Source organism: Pongo pygmaeus, chromosome 6, assembly GCF_028885625.2.
Source record: "Pongo pygmaeus isolate AG05252 chromosome 6, NHGRI_mPonPyg2-v2.0_pri, whole genome shotgun sequence".
Lineage (NCBI taxonomy): Eukaryota > Metazoa > Chordata > Mammalia > Primates > Hominidae > Pongo > Pongo pygmaeus.
The window spans coordinates 48918669-48940455 of NC_072379.2; the positions used below are offsets into that span (position 1 = coordinate 48918669).

Sequence of the window (21787 nt, forward strand, 5' to 3'; positions counted from 1 at the left end):
AAAATATGTTTCACAATATTCAACACACTTTTATGAGAAATAAATACTCAACAAGCTAGAAATAGGAGAGAATTTCCTCTATCTGATAAAAGGCATCTACAAAAATCCCACAGCTAATATACTTAATGATGAAAAGCTGGAAGCTTTCCCCCTAAAGTCAGGAACAAAACAGCAATGACCAATCTCACCACTTCCATTCAACATTGTAGCGCAGGTTCTAGCCATGTAATTAGATAAGAAAAATACATAAAAGATATCCAGGTTATAAAGAAAGAAGTAAAGGTATCTTTGGTTTCAAATACCATGATCTTTTATATAGCCAACCTGAGGAATCCACTCATAAATGAGTTATTGTTGCAAGGTAGAAGACTAACCTACAGAAACCTACTGTATTCTACACAGCAGTATGAGCAATCTGAAAATAAAATTAAGAAAATGGAAGCCAAGATGGTGGCCGAGTTGGAGTATGAGTCTGTGCTGTGTGTGAAGCCGGATGTCAGCGTCTGCTGGATTCCTCCCTGGGCCTCCAACCATGGTTACAGGGCATCTGACTGGAAATTAGACCAGCCTGATTGGACTGGTCGCCTCCGAATCATTTCAAAAGGGAAGACTGCCTATATCAAACTCGAGGATAAAGTTTCAAGGGAGCTCTTCACTCAGGCACCAGTAGAACAATATCCTGGTATTGCTGTGGAGACAGTGACAGATTCCAGCTGCTACTTTTTAATCTGGATTCAGGATGGTGCTGGGCACAGTGCTGTCATTGACACTGCTGGCTTCACAGATAGGGAAGATGCCTTTGACTTTAATGTCTCCTTGCAGGATCACTTCAAATGGGTAAAGCAGGAATCTGAGATTTCCAAGGAATCTCAAGAAATGGATGCTCATCCTAACTTGGATCTGGGCTTCAAAGAAGGACAAACCATCAAGTTGAGTACGGGGAACATTACAACCAAGAAAGGAGGTGCTTCTAAGCCCAGGACTGCAATGGGTGGGGGCCTGAGCTTACACCCATCCCCGCCAGGAGGCAAAGTCACTATTTCCCCACTGTCCTCCTCAGTTCCATCAGCAATCATGTCACCCCACCACCCATTCCAAAATCTAACCATGGAGGCAGTGATGCAGATATCCTTTTAGATTTGGATTCTCCTGCTCCTGTCACAACACCAGCACCAACTCCAGTTTCTGCAAGCAATGACTTGTGGGGAGACTTCAGCACTGCATCCAGCTCTGTTCCAAACCAGGCGCCACAGCCATCCAACTGGGTCCAGTTCTGAATGGCATTGGCAGGGCATTAAGGACAGATTTAAGGAATAAAAATGACCTCGAGGGCACCAATCTGTGAGGGAAGTCAGAAACCCATTTCCTCTCCAGAACCAAAATGACTGGACAATCTTTTTCATAGCTTCTCCATTACATTCAAGCTGGTTTATGTCACTCCCCTGTGTTGTTACTTGTACAGCCAAAAGAGTACCTATTATCTTCTGCTTAGTACCAAGGTAGAGGACTAGTGGATCTTATAATAATTTTGGCTGACTATGCAGGGCTCAAAAGGCCAGTGTCTCTTTGAGGAGGAATGATCTAACATCTGTAAAATTTGTCTTATCTTTTAAATTCTTCAACTCATTTCAAAATCATCTCATGACCCTTGTGTGCCTCTTTGTGAAGCCCTATTTAGCAATTCCAGGGAAGTCAAAAACCTTGCAACTTCCTTCTCCACTAATCCAGGACTAAAAATGGACAGGCTGACCTCAGTGTTTACAAATTCAGAATTTTGATAGGGGTAGATATGGAGTGTAGGGAGACCCCCTGAAACTATTGCTATGGAATAAAAGATGAAATGCTCCTGATTATTGTAAATACAAAGTTGCATGCAGGATTGTGTAAAGACAATGCCAGGATGGACTGCCAGAATGAGCCAACAGCATGTGATGTGCTTCCCCCTGCAGAGAGCCTATGAACAGACATGCAGTCAGGGAGGTTTCACATCACTAAGATTCCTATCCCAGAAAAGCAGATGTTCATAGCTCTGGGAATGGAATGCAACCCTTGTGGATAGCCTATAAATGGACGCATGAGGGGCACGTGTCCATATGGATAAGATAGGGCTATAAAGGCCCTCATCTTGCCACGGCTCTTCTAGGCCTCTTTAGGGTTAAGGCATACTCCCTTCTGAGAATTTCTGGTCTAACAGGTTGTCTAGCTTCACGTCCTGTTTCTATGGATTGTTTGTAACCAGCTTTTGCTGCAACTGTTACTGCTGATTAATATCTTCCTAATCACAGGTTATGGAAAGGCTGTGTTTCTGTTTTAAGGCTCTGTTAGAAATTCTGATGCACACACTATATTGTAAATTCTTATCTCTGTATACTGTACTTCTGCGTACAGATGTTATGTTAAAGAATTACTTCATCCCCATGTGACCATCTCACCTCACAATCAAATGACCCTAAATCCCTCACTAACCTACCCGCGCCCTCACTAAACTTAATAATAAATGCTGGTATATCCAGTGCCTTGGCGGCATCACAGGACCAGAAGGCGATGACCCCCCTGGACACAGCTTTCATTATCTTGTGTGTGTCCATTATTTCTCAACCTGCCGAATCGCCTGGGAACAAAGAAAGAACCCTGTTGCATTGCGAGCTGCTGGCCAGATCCCACAATAATGGAGAAAGACCTATTTCCTGGGTCTCTGCTGTATAGCCTTCTTCAGGGTTATCATACTCAGTGAATACCCAGTGCTGGGTGCAGCTCCATCACCCTCTTGTGTGTTTACATGTCTCTTTCTATGATAAGAGGGTTATGTTGGTGGCACCTCCACTATGGTTTTCTGTTTGTTCAATTTGAATTGTGAAACATCTTTGACCAATGGGTATCTCTGTGATGAAGGAGGTTCAAGAGGCTGTGCTTTCCAAGTGATATTCTATAGGAGTGTTTAATTTCTTGCAGCTCCATCTAGTTGCTGCATTTGAAGCATGGCCTTAATTTGTATTTGCCCTGTTATTTGACCTAAAGTTGAAAAGTATAGAGTTTTTAACCTGATCTGTACAGCAGAGAGGCTGAAAGCACTTAACTCTTGTTTAGTACCCACAATGCCTTGCTGTCTGGGTATCTGGCCCCTTTCCATAGACATTTCTTTTCAGTTCATGTAGTTCTTTAATAGAAAGCTGCTATTGTTTGTATAGTTATCTGTGAAGGAAGTTGGGAGAGTCACAGCTTTACTGTGACAGGTTTTGCCCAAGGCTTTGACACCTGTCACCCAGGGTATCTTAAAAGCAAGTTGTTCTCCCATCACTTTCTTTTCCCTCTGCCCTGCCATTCCTTTTACAATGCTGTGAAAAAGTTCTGCTTCTTGGATGAATGGGTACTTTCTATTTTGTTTCTAAATGAGCAATTTTGAGGATTAAATGGGAAGATATACTTGCTTCCCTTTTGTACCTATTTGGAATGTACTGGCAGGAGGGAGTCCTTATGTTTAGTTTCAAAATATATTACTTTCCTGGATTTCCTTCTTAACTTTTTCTGACTTTGGGTCCATTTTCTTTTCATTGCCTCATTTTCCAGGAAGCTCTATTCTTGAAGAGCCATGGCAAGACATATTAAAATTCCAATAGAAAACACTAAAAGGAAAGTCTGTAGAAGCATTAGTGACTAAATACTGGCAACCTATTTTCTCAATCTTCCTCCATGTTGTGTTCTTTGTATTCTTAAGATGATAATATATTATGTATTTGAATTCCTGAAAAATGGGAAATGTTTAAGATATATCTATATAAAGCATATGCTGTATTGGTGCAATAATGGTAATTAAAAATATGAAAAAAAGAAAAAAATTCCAATTATAATAACATCAAAAAGAATAAAATACTTAACAATAACTTCAACAAAAGAAATGCAAACCTTGCACTGCAAGTTTTTGCAGTATAAAACATCACTGCAAATTACAAAATTAGAAAACTATAAAACATTATTGAAATAAAGTAGAAAAACCTAAATAAATGGCAAAACATTTAATGCTTGTGGATCAGAAACTTAATATTTTTAAGATGCCAATACTCCCAAACTGACCCACCAATTCAATAAAACCTTTATCAAAATTCCAGCCGGCCTTATTATGGAAATTGAAAAGCTCGTTCTAAAATTTACATGGAAATGCAAGTGACCTAGAATAGTCAAAACTACCTTGAAAAGGAAAAAGTTGTAGGACCCAACTTTTCTAATTTCAAAACTCACTATAAAGCTAGACAATATGGTACTGGCATAAGGATAGATATATAGACCAATGAATTCAGAATTGAAAATCCAGAATTAAACTGTTACACTTATTGTCAATTGATTTTTGAAAGTGTGTGAAGACCATTCAGTGGGAATAGAACAGTCTTTGCAAAATACATTATCGAGACAATTAGATATACACATGCAACAGAAGGAATTTGGACCCCTACTCATACCATATGCAAAAAAATCAACTCAGAATGAAACAAAGACCAAAATGTAGGAGCTAAAACTATTAAACTTGTAGAAGGAAGCATAAGTACACATCTTTGTGCCCTTAGATTAGGCAACAGTTTCTTAAATATGACACCAAAACACACACACAAAAAGACATAAACTGGACTTTATCAAAGTCAAAAACTTGTGTGTGTCAAAAGACACTATCAAGAAAGTGAAGAGACAACCCACAGAATTGGGTCTGATAAGGGCTTGCTATCCAAAATATATAAAGAGTTATTATGACTCAATAATAAATAGACAACCCAATTAAAAATAGGCAAAGAGTTTGAATATAATTTCTCCAAAGAAAATGGCCAATAACACATGAAAAGATGTTCAATATCATTAATTAAAGAAATACACATCAAAACCACAATGAGATATCTGACACCCACTAGATTGGCCATAATCAAAAAATAAAAGAAGATAAAAAGAAGGAAGGAAATAAGTACTAGCGGGGATGTGGAGAAATTGGAACCTTCATACATTGCTGATGGGAAGGTAAAATGTTGCAGCCGCTACGGAAAACTCTTTATTTTAGCAGCTCCTCAAAATTTAAACATCAAGTGTCCATACAATCCAGAAATGCCTCTCCTAGGTATATATCCAAGAGAACTAAAAACCATATTTTCACACAAATATGTGTATATGAATGTATATAGCAGCATTATTCATAATAGCAAAAAACTGGAAATAACCCACATATCCATCAACTGATAAATGGATTAAACAAAATGTAATCTATCCATACAATAGCCATAAAAAGGAGTGAAGTACTGATACACTCTACAACATGGATGAGACTTCTAAACATTATGGTAAATGAAAAGAGCTAAACACAAAAGGTCACATATATGATATGATTCCATTTATATGAAATGTCCAGTATAAGCAAAACCCTGGTGGATTAATGATTGCTGGTGGTTGAAAGGAGAGGTAATTAGGACTGACTGTGAATCGATACGGGGCTTCTTTTTGGAGTGATGGAAATATTCTGGAATTAGATAAGGATAATAGCTGCACGATATTGTGAATATGCTAAAATCCACTTGTAAAAATCTAAAATCATGAATATCACATTATGTGAAAAAAATTTTTTTAATTCTTCAGAAGCTTGGGTTATGGAAAGCCTTTTTAGATATAACATCAAAGGCACAAGAGACAAAGAAAATAGATACATTTGAGTTCATCAAAAATTTTTTTGGGGGTATAATAAAAATGTTTTAAAATTAGCTTGTGGTGATGGCTGCATTTCTCTGTAAATATACTAAAAACTATTGAATTTTATGGTATATGAATTATATCTCAGTAAAGCTGTTAAAACCGAAAGCACTATGGGGACTGTGTTGCAGAGAACAGATGCAGGCGGCCAGAATAGAGGTGCTGAGCCCAGTTTCCAGGCAATCCCACTCATGTGAGTGAAAGATGCTTAAGTAGCTGGACTGGGCTTGCAGTGAAGGTGGACAGATGTGACTAGATTCAAGAGATAGATGGTGGGAGAAATCTGCAAAAGTGTGAAAAGAAACATGAGGATAAATAATATGAGTCAGAAATTAACATGGTATTGGAATAATTTACTCTAATGAGCTCTTCAGAGAATAACTGCCAAATAAATCTAAATAAATAATGAGAATCTGCGCCTTGATGAAGATGCAAACTTATTCTTCAGTGAGTGTTCTGCATAAAAGGCAACATCTTTCTTGATTGCACTTGGCAACTTCCCAGAAATTCTCATTTAATTGTTTTATTGTAAAGCTGGAAGTCTTGCTCTATCTACTAACACCTCCTTCCCTAAATTAAAGTTTTTGGCAGGATTTAGCGGGGAAGAACAGCACAGGCACTCAGGATTCTTAATAAAAAATTAGAAAGCCATTTATTTCAGAATAGATATTTAAGCCTATTGTGTTGTTAACTTAAAGGATTCAATAAATGGAGGTCTAAATTTTTAAGCATTTTTTTTTTACCTCGCATCTTCAGGGTCTACAATAGTTAGCAAGAAAGAAACAAATTGGGTAAGTCTTCATTGTCTTGTAAATATGAGTTCTTTCTCAAGATGCCAAATCAAAGGGATTAAATCTGCTGATGCTCATCCAATCATTTAAATAAATAATAATATATTTGACTTTTAGCCTCACATCTTATACTTCAGGTGTGAGCTTTAGTTCTATCAGCAAAATTCAGCTTTTTAAATTTGTTACCTTCCTTTTAATTATTGATTTCTTTACACAATGTATTAACTTCATTTCTGTTCCTGAGATTATCTAATTTGAAACTCATTTTATCAAATACCATTTTAACATCTGATTTAGTGTGTGTGTTCAGAATTAGATAGCCCAGAGGGAAAATGCTGTGCTGAGCCAACAACAAAAACATTATTTAAAAAGAATGCTACACTTTCAGATGCAGTTGATATGAATTATTAAAAAACTTTGTTGACTGTGGTTGTCCCTGGGTTTCATATTCACTGGAGTCAAAGCCCATGTTCTAATTGTCTTGTTATTGTTGGGCAGTGCTTTGTTTTGTTTTGTATTCACAGCTGTGCTAAATAGAAGCTTAATTCCATCTTAATATCAAAATTAATGTATTATTATATTTATCATTTATGCTACAGCATTAGGATGTGAGAATTTTTTCACCTGATAAGCTCTGCAAAGTGTTTATAGGAATTTCAGGATGCAAAAATCAGATATCTTTAAGGAAACATAGTTTTTTTGTTCCAACTAGAATTTAATATAGCTTACAAAAATATAACACAGTAAATTAAATTCTAGCTAAGGAAAATCAGGGAAAGAGTTGATTAGTGAAGTTAAGGAAAGAAAAGAATAGGTCCATACAGAAAGCCTTCTGTGGAAATGTTCTTAAATCAAGCACATTATGCAGTACAGCAATATGTATCCATTTAAGTAGACTTCAGATATAACCAAGCAACTGTGACAGACTGTTACACTGACTGGAGTAAGATTCCTCCTATATTCTGATAATAACCCTTAGGCTTAAATCACACTACATATCTTTCCTTAACAACCAAATTAAGTTAGAGGGGAAAGAGAACAGTAACAGTTACTTTGTGCTTATGATAGGGCTTGGTCCTAGATTTATAAATTGATTTCAGACAGTTAGGACACCAAAAACTCCAAAGTGTTTTTTCTCAATGGTAGGATCAGTAATAGTAATAGCAACACAATTAACTCCAAAGATGCCAAGCCAAATTATCACCACAAGTAAAAAATAAAACATACAGTTATATAGCAAAGAGCTATATAACTCTTTGTTATATAGTGGTGCAAAGAGGCAAAGATGAAAATGTTAATAATTACCCACAAATATTACTAATAGCAAGCACTCTACCAAAGTTACTTTGGAAAATGGTAATAGCAAAGTTTCTTTGGAAAAGAAACATTGGATGAAGTTCCGTGAACTCAGTGGGTCAATATTTTCAGTTATTTGGTCCCAGAGCAGCAAGCGTCACAAAACATGTAAGCTACAATGTAAGATATAAACACAGGTCGCATAGGTGAATGGATATTTATTTAGGTAGATAGAAGCCACTATTTCTTGAGTACTTACTATGTGTCAGCCATTGTATCTGGTGCTATGCGTAATCTACTCATTACAATAGAACTATTTTCCTCATTTTTAAAATGTTTAAATAGTGAGGTTTATTATTGTTCCAAGGTCAAATGTGGGCAGCATTTCAACCCAGGCTTGTCTGTCTCTAAATCATGTGCTGTTAAAAAATTATTACATCATGCTCTGTCTCATAATATTAACAGTTATAAAGGAAATGTTTACTGAGTGCCAATGTGTTTACTCTTTGATTACATGTTATGTGTTTCGAATACATGATCTCATTTGAGCTAGGTATTATTTTATATGTAAGATTTAGAAAGGTCAAATACTAAATAGTTTTATGACCACCAAATCCTTGGGGTCTTTTATTGATCTTCCAAATGCAATCATTTGAAAAATAATGTGTTTACTCGTAGAATTATAATAATCAATGCACAGGAAAAACAAGAAGTATCTTTTTCTGTTTTAAAACTTTTAGATGAGGCAACTGAATTACAAACAATTCAGTGGCCTGCAAGGTCTGTAGACAGTGAGAGGTAAAGCCAAAATTATAGCTCCTGGGTCTGAGTCATGCTGTTTCTCTGGAATGCTCCTTACCTGAAGAAGCTATAGCCTTTGTTATTCCACTGCCCATCAAGCTTTTGTGACCTAACCATGGCTTTTCTCCTCTGGTGGTCTTTAGGGAGACCAGGAAGCCATTGCTTGGTGGAAATACTGCCTGTGTTGTAATATATCATAAGACCATGATGGGTCTGTTGGCAGTTTGTTTTTTCTCTGGGGGGGTGTGTGTGTGTGTGTGTGTTGTTTTCATAAAAGACACTTTGGTGGAGATAATGTGCTGTTTAACTTCAGTTTAAAAATAAGCTTGTTTTTCAGCTTCTAACGTCAAAGACTCTCCGAAGATGTGGAAATCTAATAAAAATCCATGATAAAAGACTTACATAAGCAGAATTTGTGCTACACATCCATGTGAGACCCCAAGGAGAAAACAGAAGTACTTTGCAAAGCAGAATCTAGAGAAAATTCAGCTTCCTTCTGAACCTGCATATGCTGTGAGAACACAAAGACCTGCTCCCTGACTGGTCTTGGCAGAGGAGAACCATGATTCATTCTTATTACCATGACAGTGGGTAACATGGGCTGTCACGGGAGACAAAGCAAGGCCAGTCTCCTGTACTGAACTCTGTAATGGCCAATATGAATGAGGAGGACAAAACAGCTGAGGACGGTTACATAATCCCTGTTCCTATGTGCTTTAGTAAAAATAGCACAAACTTCACTAGGTAATCTGAACTCCTTACCTTTTTCGATCAATATGATGATGATTTAAAAAAGTAATACCAATGATAATGATGACCTCACAGGACTGTTAGGAAGATTTTTTTTTTAAATCTTGTGTCTGTGTTATATATAAATATATGTACTATATGCATGTATACTGTGTATATATAGATGTAATACATATACACATATAAAGCACTTAGCACAGTGATTCATCCATTCAGGCATTCACTCATTCAAACACTCAGTATAAATACTGGTTTCCTAGAGATTTTTTTTTATTCTGCCCTCCTTCTTTATCTCAACTTGATTTAAATATGTTTGATATGTTTCAATTCATTATAGTTGTTATTGATGGTTCAGTTATTCCATTTTTTGAGACAAATGGGAGCCAATTTAAGTTGGTTCTTGAGTCCTTTTGATATGACTTCAATGATTTTCAATGATTTCCTTACTTTCAAGATTGAGGTTTCAGGCTTCTTCTGTACATTTGCTGCCACAGACCTGGAATCAGCCATTTCTCCAAAGATCCCTGGTTCCTTTCATTAAAGTTGGGATTTAGAGACTATAGTCCAGACACTTGGGATGGTCATCTGTTCTGAGTCAGTAGTTTTTCTAGAACTTTTCAGTGGAAAAACTTAGAAAATATGTAAGTTTTTATTTTGTTTTGTTTTGGTTTTTGTTTCGTGAGACAGAGTTCCACTCTTGTTGCCCAGGCTGGAGTGCAACGGCCTGATCTCGGCTCACTGCAACCTTCCCCCTCAGGTTCAAGCGATTCTCCTGCCTCAGTCTCCCAAGTAGCTGGAATTACAGGCATGCGCCACCATGCCTGGCTAATTTTGTATTTTTAGTAGAGATGGGGTTTCTCCATGTTGGTCAGGCTGGTCTTGAACTCCCAACCTCAGCTGATCCGCCTGCCTTGGCCTCCCAAAGGCTGGGATTACGGGCGTGAGCCACCGCACCTGGCCGAAAATATTTAAGTTTTTAAAGAGAAAATGCATTTGATATTTATAAAATTTACACTATTTTACCATTCAAATTTAAGACAACAGGTTCTGATGTAATGTCTTTGATTTTATATTTGTATCTCTTCCCTTACACTGAAAATATTGAACCCTAACAGCATTCATATAATTAACATCATTACTGGTTTTCTATGTTCTAATATGTGTGTGCGCAGGCATACACACACCCACTTATCCAAGTTGGTTTAGAATAACAATTTTAATAATATTATAAACACTATGATTACTAAAAACTGTGTAAGATTACTTTGTTATTTTTTTCCTTAGGATATATTCTAGGAGTATACTATCAAATAATTGTTTTTTTAAAATCACTTGAAATAATTATTCTCTCTTTGGTAAAACAAGCAACTCAATACAGAGGTAGGTTCTTTCCTGTCATTTTGACTTTCATTATTTAGATTTAATTTTGTTTATAATTATGTAAAGAATGTACATTTTTCCAGTGTCAAATCTACTACATAAGATACATGCTAAGAAGTCTACCTTTCACATTTATCACTTCCATTCTGTGTTCTCCTTCTCCCTAATCATTCATGTTAGGTTTATCATTCTATTGTTGTTGTTGTTGTTGTTCTTATTTTGAGACAGGGTCTCACTCTGTCACCCTGACTGGAGTGGAGTGGCGCTATCACAGCTCACTGCAGCCTTAACCCCTCAGGATCAGGTGATCCTCCCACCTCAGCCTCCCTGGTAGCTGGGAATACAGGCATTCGCCGCCATACCTGGCTAATTTTTGTATTTTTTGTAGAGACAGGGTTTCTCCATGTTGCCCAGGCTGGTCTCTAACTCCTAAGCTCAAGTGATCCACCCACTGCAGCCTCCCAGAGTGCTGGAATTAAAGGTGTGAGCCATCACAACTGGCTTTTTCCATTCGTGTTTGAATATAAACAAATGCAGATGTAAGTATTTTGCACCTTCCCCTGTCTCAGAAGGCAGCATAGTTTACACACTTCTCTCTAGTATGCCTTTTCCATCTAGTAAACTATCCTAGCCACATTTTCTAGTGCCTATGGTGATCTTTAGTATCTTCTTCATGCTGCATAGTCCTCCGTCGTGCAGATCTTCTACAGCTTATTCTTCTACTATTAGACATTTGGCTGGTTTAATCTTTTGCTATTACAAATAGTGTTGCAATAAATAATCTAAGGCATATGTATTTTCATATTTTCACTAGTTTTTTAAAATACTAAAAGTGGGACAGCTGAGTTAAAAGTAAATGCATGTGTAATTTTGCTAGCTACCACCAATAGGAAATGAGAATGTTACTTTCTCTCAGCCGGGCCAACAATATTATTTTCAAACTTTTGCATTTTTGCCAATCTGATATGTGAGAAATAATATCTTGGTGAAATTTTAAATTGTATGTCTCTTACTCTAAGTGAAGTTAATTATCTTTTCTCACACTTATGGGCTATTTGCACTGTTTTTCCTTTTTCTTCTAAAAGTTTGTTGAAACTTTTTATTTCTATTTCTAGAAGCTCTTTATGAAGTGATATAACTGGCAGTATTTTCTCCCATTGGTCATTTGTCTTTTTAGTTTACTTGCCATGTAAAAGTTGCTTTTGGATTTTGAGTAATAAGTAGGAAATTATTCCACGTTCCTGGTGTATAGAGAAATTCATTCACATTTTCTTCTACTATTTATATGACTTTATTTTTCCAATTTAAATTACTAATTCATTTGGAACTTAATGCTAGTACACAGTAGGCAGAGAGATCAATTTTTTTTCTCTTTCCAAATAGCTATTTAGTTATCCTAACACCATTTTTTTAGAAGTCCATCTCCCACAAAGATTAAAAAATAAAGTATTTGCTAAAAAAAAAAAGTAAGAAAAAATAACAGAATAATAAAATTTCAGTAATACTAAAAATATATATACATTTTTTTTTGAGATGGGAGTCTCACTTCCTTGCCCAGACTGGAGTACAGTGGTGCGGTCTCAGCTCACTGCAACCTCCACCTGCCCAGCTCCAGGGATCCTCCCACCTCGGCCTCCCGAGTAGCTGGAAACACAGGTGCATGCCACCATGCCTGGCTAGTTTTTTGTATTTTTGGTAGAGACGGGGTTTTGAGCTGAGAAGACAGGTGCATGCCACTATGCCTGGCTAGTTTTTTGTATTTTTGGTAGAGATGGGGTTTTGTCATGTCACCCAGGCTAGTCTCAAACTCCTGAGTTAAAGTGATCTGCTTGCATCAGCCTCCTAAATTGCTGGGATTACAGGTGTGAGCCACCATGTCCAGCCCTAAAAAAATTAAAAGTCCATCTTACTCATCCTTTTCATCCTCTTCCGCTTACCTTCCTTTCCATTTCCAAAACAATTCCCTCTTTAACACATTCAGTGGAGTATCTTCAGAATCCAGGGAGGATCTAGCATCCATGTGTGTGTGTGTGTGTCTGTGTTGACTGAAGACTACCCAGTGTTAGGAGTCAGAACCCAACACAGGGAGGTAGACATTCACATGTTTGCAAACCCAGGCATGAAATGTAAGGGCCAAAGCAGAGTGAGAGACATCTATGCAGAAGGTAGGCCTGGAGTAAAGTCAAAGCCCAAGCAAGGAAAAGAGGATATCCATCTGTGGGAAAACCCTAGCATGCCTGTCAGAGCCCAGATAGCATAATGAAGCTATCTGTGTAGGGGAGCAGGCATGGCAACAGTGCTGGGCGATTGGTTATATTCAGAGGAATTGATCAAATGGGTAAATATATGAAGGATTTTTTGGAGAAGGAATTACAATATAGAACAAAAGAACAAAAAAATGGACCCTCTACACTGAAAACAACAAAATGTTGCAGACAGAAATTAAAGAAGACTTAAATTATTTCAAAAATAGACAATGTTAATATATTGAAAAACTCAATATTTTTAAAATATTAATCCTTCCCAAAGTGATTAATGGAACCAATGTTATCCTGTTCAAAATTCCAGCATTTTGGTAGAAATTAACAAATTGATTTTAATATTTAAAGGAAATATAAAAACCTGGAATAGCCAAAATAATCTTGCAAAAGAAGAAGAAAGTTAGAGGACTCCAGCTATCTGATTTTAAATTTTATTGTAAAATTATAAAATTATTAATGGACTGTGCTATGGCATAAGGACAGAAAGATGCATGGGTCAGGTGTTCTTTAGTTTCTTTCTGCAATATTTTGTTGTTTTCGGTGTGGAGGTTTTACATGTTATTTGTAAGTATATTAAATTGTTTACTGTATTATAAATGTTATTGGTTTTTACATTTGATTTTCCAACTGTTGGTTGCTAGTATACAGAAATAAATTAATTCCGCAGATTGATTTTTTATCCTGTGAGCTTCCAGAATTCGTATAGATTGATTTAGAATTGCCAACATAGACAATCATGTCATCGAAGAATAAAACTAGATTAACTATTTCTTTCTTCTGTATGACTTTTGTTTTACTTGTATGCCTTACTATACTAGCTAGGACTTCCAGTACCATATTAAATAGAAGTAGTGAGAGTGGATAACTTTGCCTTGTTTCTGAATTTAGGGAAAAAAACATTCAATCTTGAACCATTAATTATGTTAGCTGCAGTTTTTTGTTTCCAATAATCGGACTGAAAAAGCTTCCTTCTAGGTCTGATTAGTTGAGAGGTATTGTCATAAATAGATGCTTAATGCTTTTTCTGTATGTATTGAGATGGGCATATGGTTTTTCTCCTTTATTCTGTTAAGATGATGAATTATACTGATTGATTTTCAAATGTCAAACCAACTTCACATTCCTGAGATAAAAATCACTTGGCTGTAATGAATTATCCTTTTTCTATATTTCTGCATTTGATTTTGTAATATTTTTGTTAGGAATTTTTCCATCTATGTTCATGACAGTTACTAGTCCGTAATTTTCCTGTCTTTTCTTTTCTTTTTTTTTTTTTTTTTTTTGAGACAGAGTCTCACTCTGTCACCCAAGCTGGAGTGCAGTGGCATGATTTTGGCTTAGTGTAACCTCCGCCTCCCAGGTTCAAGTGATTCTCCTGCCTCAGCCTCCCAAGTAGCTGGGATTACAGGCATATGCCACCACACCCAGCTAATTTTTGTATTTTTAGTAAAGATGGGGTTTCACCACGTTGGCCGGGCTGGTCTTGAACTCCTGGCCTCACGTGATCCGTCCACCTCGGCCTTCCAAAGTGCTGGGATTTCATTGTTTTCTTATCACCTTTTTGATCCCTGTGGATCCTGTGTTAATGTTCCTCTTTCCTTCCCAATGTCAGTAAACTGTGCCTTCTCTCTTTATTGTCTTTATCAGTCTTGCCAAAAATTTATAATTAGTAATTTTCAAAAACTACCTTTTGGAATTATGACTTTTTTTTTTTTTTTTGAGAAAGGGTCTCACTCTGTTGTCCAGGCTGGAGTGCAGAGGTGCTATCTCAGCTCACTGCAGCCTCAACCCCTCAGGCTCATGCGATCCTCCCACGTCAGCCTTTCTAGTAGCTGGTCAGCTCCTGCTTTTATCTTTACTTTGGTCATCGCTAGGTATTTCCAAATTTAGCAGACACATTTCAGTGCCCCCAAGTGTTAGAGCGACCTAGTCATGCATGGAGATGAATCACTTAGGAAATGAACTTCAATCTGTCAAAAGTTACTGCTTGATTTTCAATAGAAACTATTTAACCATTAGAGATCTTTCACTTTAGCAAAGAAAGCAAAAGAAACCTTTTTTTCTTTCTTTTTTTTAAATTAATTAATTAATTAATTTATTATTATTATACTTTAGGTTTTAGGGTACATGTGCACTATGTGCAGGTTAGTTACATATGTATACATGTGCCATGCTGGTGCGCTGCACCCACTAACTCGTCATCTAGCATTAGGTAATCAAAGAAAAAATACAGATAGTAACCCTAATATTATTTGATACAACTTACATTTTACTGGTAAGCCTAAATGTGCTAAATTTTTTGAGTTCAAGAACCTGGATTGTAAAAAACACATTATCTTTATAGTATGCTACATAATTAATTGCTATGGCCAAAATTTTTCCAAAGAAACTTTGGGCTATTAATGAAAATTTAAAAATCATAGACTTAAACCTTGATTGAGAAACAAAAGCGGCTTATAACTGTACATTTATGTCATTGTTAATTAGTTCATCAGTTATTCAGTTAATGTAATAGAATTTTTTCCCCAAGAAGCTGAAATAAAGCTGGTGATGCATTTCACAATTGATGATGTCTCTGAATTCAAAAAATGGTAAGTATTTTTCAGAGAAATGGTACTCTATGTTTCTGTGCTCATGAGTACAGTAGTTTTTAAATATTTCCTGATTTGTTTTTCCTAGCCACAAATCATTTTGATTCCCCATATCTTGGCCAATACAAAAGCCCTGGTTTGAGAAGGGAGAAGGCCTGATGTAAGCAAGTCTCAGTAAAATGAAAAAAATATATGCACACTGGTCTCTGGAATAGAAGGAAGAAGAAAGTGAAGGAAAGAAAGGAAAGCAGTGAAACATGCAGATCCTGACCTCCTCTCTCTGGTCTAAAGTCCTAGAGCAGGTTAGTACAGAGGGAAGCCTCACTTCCTGCCGGGGGCTCTGGGAGAAGTCCACCTCACAGGATGCCCTGCCCTGAACGGTGGTGGCTTCATCCGAGTAAGGTGGCAGCCCTGCCAGTTTGCAGGAGGGAGGGACAACTGTTTCCAGTACCCCTGTCCCTCCAGTAGTTTATCCAGAACTGCTTCCAGTACCCCTGTGCCTCCAGTAGTTTATTCTGTTAGTAGGTGCCAAAGCCAAGACACCAGTCTGGGCAGTCTAAATCCAGAAACTGAACACGGAGCTACCAAACTGTGCACAAGCAGAATCCAGGTTGGAGAGAATGACTGCTATTTCCAAAGTGTAGTGAGCCTTCTTCCAACTACTAATGCTATTGTTTCCCCACCTGAGCTTAAAGGGCCTCCAAGCAAAGTCAGACTTTTGGAGAGGCTTTCGTTTTGCCATCCAGCAATGTGCAGGTAAGCCTGTATCAAGAGAAAGATGCATAGCCTTAGATGTATTCATTATGTTACTGTTGGTAATCAGGCTGACATGAGCAGGGCAGAAGACGGCCCTCCTCCCCGCCCCCCACCAGGAATGGCAGGCGACCATCAGGTGATGGTCAGACAATTATTAAGCTGTCTCTCTAAAAGAATAATTGGTTGCAGCCAGCACCAGGGAAAAGCGCTCTCCCAATAGATGGAAAAAACCTGAAACTGAAGATCAGCAACTTCCTGATACGATCTCAGGAACTGGGTGAGTGGGCTCAAGCATGCGCACTAAGAGGCAAAATGCTGGCATTTTTAAAAAACGCCTCAAGGGAGCATGCGTACAACTCCAGCAAACACACTGTACATGCGGCCCCTCCCAAGTGCTGGCAGGCCACTGCGCATGCGGACAGCCCACCCCAAGGGAAGAACCAGGGGAGAAGCAACACTAGACCCCAGAAGTATGCCAACATGTAAAACCCTAAGTCAAAGCTCAAACCGTGCCCTTGATCTTTCATGTCGCCCACCTGGCCCTCTTCTAAGTGTACTTTACTTTCCTTCCTACTCTAGAACTTTTTAACAAACTTTCACTCCTGCTCTAAAACTTGCCTTGGTCTCTCACTCTACCTTATGCCCCTCAGTGGAATTCTTTCTTCTGAGGAGGCAAGAATTGAGCGAGGTTGGTGCAGACCCATACAGATTCGCCACCACTCACATACTTTGGTGCCGCCTGCTCAGACACGTTCCCTAAGCGCTAACAATTATGTGAGAGGGAAATAAAATCACAGGACCCCAAACTCACTATGCTAAAGGGAAAGTTAAGCTTGGGAGCTGAGTCACGCAAAAACTGCCTTCCTTTTGTTCCCAAACAGACAGCAGTACCTTCACATGCTTTCTTTATCTCATAAAACGTAGATCTACTGAGCAGGAGATGAATGCAAAATTGGCTATTTCCCCATACCTTTCTTTTCACATATAAAATGTAGATTCACTGAGTGCTAATCCGAGCCTCAAAAGAATATGACCACTTGCCTCCTTGCCTACTCGGCCCCATTTTTTTTTCTTTCTTCTTTCTTTTTCTGCTCACCCTTTGCTATTAAATATTAAAGTTCTCAAAACCCTCTTTGGAAGAAGCACAGGACACAGATTCTACCGTGATTTGTGTTTCTTTTTCCTGGGTGTGTCCTCAACGTTGGCAAAATAAACCTCTTATCAATTGAGACCTGCCTTGGTCACTTTTGGTGTGCAGTTATAAAGTAAGGATGAAAATATATAGCCTAAAATTATAAGGAAGAAGTTTTAAAATCAAGAAAAACAAACAAGAAGAACAGGTGAGAACTAATAAAGATAAAAGTAGGACATTTTAATTAATTAGAAAAGAAAAAAATTGCAAGCAATGAATACATACTGGTTCTTTCAAAATGTCAGTCATCAAAGCAAATCTCTGAAATTCAGATCAACATCAAAATAAAGAAAACATGAATAGGAAACATCTGGAACGAGAAAGAATATAACTACAAATACCAGAGGGTTTTTTGTTTGTTTGTTTTAAGCTCTGGGGAACGTTACGTATAATTATAAGCCAAAGTTCTGAAAATTTCATTGATAGTAATGACCTTTTAGGAAAAACGAGTAACCAAATTAAAACAAGAAGAGGAAAAAAAATCTGAATTGAGCAATGATCATGGAAGAAAAAGATAAAGCTGTCAAGCACAAGAGCTGCTGGCCCCAAGTGAGCCATTCCCCAAGTCTGTTTGTTCAGATATTAAAGAAAAGACAATGAAATCACCTTTGCAAAAATTATAAGAGTGAGAAAATTATGGTAGTAAAAGAAATCTGATCTAAGGCCACCTCCATTTGCCTTTAGCTTTCAAACTTACCTAATGTATTCCCAGGCTTGGGCCAAGCTAACTTTGGGAGACATTTAGTTTATAGTTTAAATCATAGTAGCCCTTCCTCAAAGCTCAACTGCCTTTTTAAAGCTAAGGAAAGGCCACCAGGCTAGAAGGATGAGAGAAGCCCAAATTCTGCTAAGGTGTAGACATAAACAATTACAAGCCGTTATTCCGAAGGTCACAAGATACGCAACTTTCCCAATTACTCCTGCAGATAACATCACTATTACAGAACCTAAGATTGGCCTTTTGAGGTATCTTTTCAGGTTTTTTGTATGTCTGATGACCAGTGGCTCCACCTGGACCCACCCATGGCTCCTGCGGCACCACCCAGAAGTGACTCAGCACACAGGAGGACCATTTCCCACACTCCTGTGATTATACACCCAACCAATCAGCAGCAAGCACCCATTGTCTGTCCAGCTCCTCTCTCTCCCCAAACTATCCTTGAAAATCCTAGCTTCCAAATTTTCAGGGAGGCTGATTTGAACAATAATAAAACTCTGGTCTCTCATTCAGCGGGCTCTTGGTGTGGACAACTTTATTGCAATTCCCCTGGCTTGATAAATCAGCTCTACCTGTTCAGTGGGCAAGAAAAACCCATTGGATGGTTACAATTATTGCTTAGCTATTAAGATTCTTTTTGAGCTTATAAACAAATATAAAGCTTCCTTATTTATAGTAGAAAGCTAGCATAATCCTCATACCAATTCTAACAGAATAACACACAGAGGACAAAAAAATTGCATGTCAATTTATAAACAGTAATACACAAATCCTAAATAAAATAAAAAATCTAACTCAAAATCATGAATTTCAGAAATTCAATTATTGTTAGAATTTCCAGTAATATTATTAGTTGAGCATTTCTCAAATATCCAATGGAATCTACAGTTACAGAATAAGTAAAAGGGAAAGAGCTGAGTTGAACAAAGTCAAGGAAATGTCTTGACTGTAAGCCTCCTCAGTACCTATAATTTGTTCAATGTTCCTTTCGCTAAAACACTTTGAAAGACCAGACATGAGCTAACTAAGAGCCAATATAAAATTTCACAATGATGGACTAGGCATTCTTGGTAAAGTCAAAAAAAGAGAAAAATAAGTCAGCATGCTTATTTAAGAATGGTCATAAATTCTCACTGGGGTACTGACGTGAGAAAAGAAATCGCACACTAACATGGGAAGGAAAAAAGACAATAAGTTTATAATGACAAGTTATCAAGAAAATAGCTTAAAAAAAGTCAATCAGTAAATGTTAAAATAATAAGAAAGTTCAATAAGCTAATCAGCAAAGAAAGAATCAAAAGTATAGTAACAAAAAATCAACTAATAGAAAGACGGGCATGGTGGCACATAACTGCAGTCCCAGGTACTTGGGAGGCTAAGGCAGGAGGATCACTTGAGGCCAGCAGTTTGAGGATACAGTGAGCTATGATCATGCCACTGCATTCCAGCCTGGGCAACGTAGCGAGATCTAGTCTCTAATAAATAAATAACTGCTAGGAAATATTTGGAAGAAGTTATCACTATTTTTAATAAGCACAAAATATAGGCATTGCATAGGAAAAAGATAAAAGAAGTTTCCTGGACCTATGTGAACAAAGTGATACAACTCCATTGAAGGACATAAGTGAAGATTTGGACAACTGAGCAACAATATGAATCTGACAAAATGAATACCAAGTTATCTAAAGCCATGCAATACAAGAAAAGCAAGTAACTTTTTGAAAAAAAAAAAAAAAAAAAAACAATCAGGGGACATGGCATGGGGGAGACGTGGAATCCCGGATGTAAGCTACGTGAGATTAAAAGCTAGAGTGTGGTATCTGAATCATGCAGGACACAGAGATTAACGACACATATTGGAAGGCTTTTTAACATCCTCTGGCATCCAAGAAAATTCATTCATTATAAAAGTGATTTATCTGATGCAAATTAAAACTACAATGAGATATCATTTCACTCCAGTTAAAATGGCTTAGATTAAAAAAAAAAAAAAAAAGCCAGGCAATAATAAATGCTGGTAAGCATATGGAGAAAAGGAAACACTTGAACACTATTGGTGAGAATGTAAATTAGTACAATCACTATGTAGAATAGTTTGGAGGTTCCTCAAAACACTAAAAATAGAGCTACCACATGATCCAGCAATCCCACAGCTGGCTATACCCAAAAGAAAGGAAATCAGTATGTCAAAGAACTATCTATACTCCCATGTTTATTGCAGCCCTGTTTACAACAGCCAAAATTTGGAATCAACCTAAGTGTCCATCAACAGATGAATGGATAAAGAAAATATGGTACATATACACAATGGAATACTATTTAGCCATACAAAATGAATGAGATCCTGTCATTTGCAACAACATGAATGGAACTGGAGCTCATGATATGAAGTGAAGTAAGCCAGACACAGAAAGACAAACATCACATGTTCCCACTTATTTGTGGGATCTAAAAATCAAAACAATTGAACTCATAGAGATAGTGAGGAGAACAATGGTTACCAGAGGGTGGGAAGGGCAGTGAAAGGGTATGAGGAGGTGGGGATCATTAATAGGTATACAAAAAAAAATAGTTCAAAAGAATGAACTAGTATTTGATAGCACAACAGGGTGACTATAGTCAATAATAATTTAATTGTACATTTTAAAATAACTAAAAGAGTATAATTGGATTGTAACACAAAAGATAAGTGCTTGAGGGGATAGATATGCCATTTTACATGATGGATTTTATGCATTGCATGCCTGTGTCACAACATCTCATGTACCCCATAAATATATACACCTACTGTATACCCACAGAAATTAAAATAAAAAATATTTTAAAGAGAGAAAAGAGTGATTTATCTCTTAAGATAAATTTGGCAGCATGAAGCAGAAATCCAATGATGAGAAACGTACCAAATAGGAGTTTATGTTTCTCACAAATAAGTGTCGGGACCTGCAGTGGCTACTCCAGAAAGCCATCTAGGGTCGGACCTCTCTAGCCTCCTGCCCCGCCATTTTTAGCAGGTGGGTTGCCCTTATGGTGGAAAGATTGTTACCTAACCTGCAAGATGCACTTCATATTCCAGGAACAAAGAAGGAAAAAGAGAAAGTAATACTTAGCAGTGCATCCACCAGTTCAGGAAATATTAGCTTTGATAGTTTTGCTTTCTGGGTCATGCAGCCAGCTGCAAGGAAATATGGGCTCATTGCTCCCAACAATTGGGTTCCATGAGTAAAAAAGAACGGGAAATGGTTATTGGATAATATTATAGAACCAGCCATGAACGCATTTCAAATAAAAGATGAAAGGCTGCATTCTTTAACACGAAGGGTTGGGACACTTGGCTAGCCATCTGGGGAGAGGAGACTATTAGAACTCTACTTCATGTATTACATGAATCTAAATTTCATGTGGATCAAAACAGGTTACAACTAAAAACAGAAACGGTACAATTACCAGGATAAATCACAGGTTAGTATCCACATTATTATACAGCAGGTGATGCCTTTCTATGCCAAATGCTATGAGCAGAATTCATGAAGGGA

The 21787-nt window shown here is 37.3% G+C and overlaps 1 protein-coding gene and 1 pseudogene across 1 annotated transcript in view; one reads left to right on the plus strand and one right to left on the minus strand.

The window, feature by feature from the left end:
- Positions 1 to 21787, minus strand: part of GPR141 (G protein-coupled receptor 141) — a 228263-nt gene that overhangs the window by 165891 nt on the left and 40585 nt on the right. The gene's annotated exons all lie outside the window — the stretch shown is intronic.
- Positions 448 to 1458, plus strand: LOC129040845 (adaptin ear-binding coat-associated protein 1-like; annotated as a pseudogene).